Below are 439 nucleotides of genomic sequence, written 5' to 3'. Positions count from 1 at the left end.
CGAGAAGACAGGAGGCATGTGCGACGGGGGAAAACCATCCAGCACCCAAACAATCAGCACAGGCATCCCCCAGGGATGAGTGCTTTCCCCTTCACACAGCAATTGAAGAGGAGTGGACCAACATTCCACAGGCCACAATCAACAACCTGATTAACTCTATGCGAAGAAGATCTGCTGCACTGTGTGAGGCAAATGGTGGTGACACTGGTTTTTGGACCCCCCTGGCCCCCCCAATACAGTAAACTGCACATTTTAGAGTGTTCTTTTACAGGTATGTGCCAAAAAATTAGAATATCAAGGAAAAGTCCATTTATTTCAATAATTTGTTTCAAAAAGTGAAACTTGTATGTTATATTAGTTCACTACACACAAAGTGAAATATTTCAAGCCTTTATTTGTTTCAATTTTGATGATTATGGATTAAAGACAAAAAAAACCC

This window comes from Monopterus albus, unplaced genomic scaffold, assembly GCF_001952655.1.
Source record: "Monopterus albus unplaced genomic scaffold, M_albus_1.0 scaffold260.1, whole genome shotgun sequence".
In the NCBI taxonomy this organism is placed as follows: Eukaryota; Metazoa; Chordata; class Actinopteri; order Synbranchiformes; family Synbranchidae; genus Monopterus; species Monopterus albus.
The sequence above is the reverse complement of the archived record's forward strand: the minus strand, read 5'-3'. Positions refer to the sequence as shown.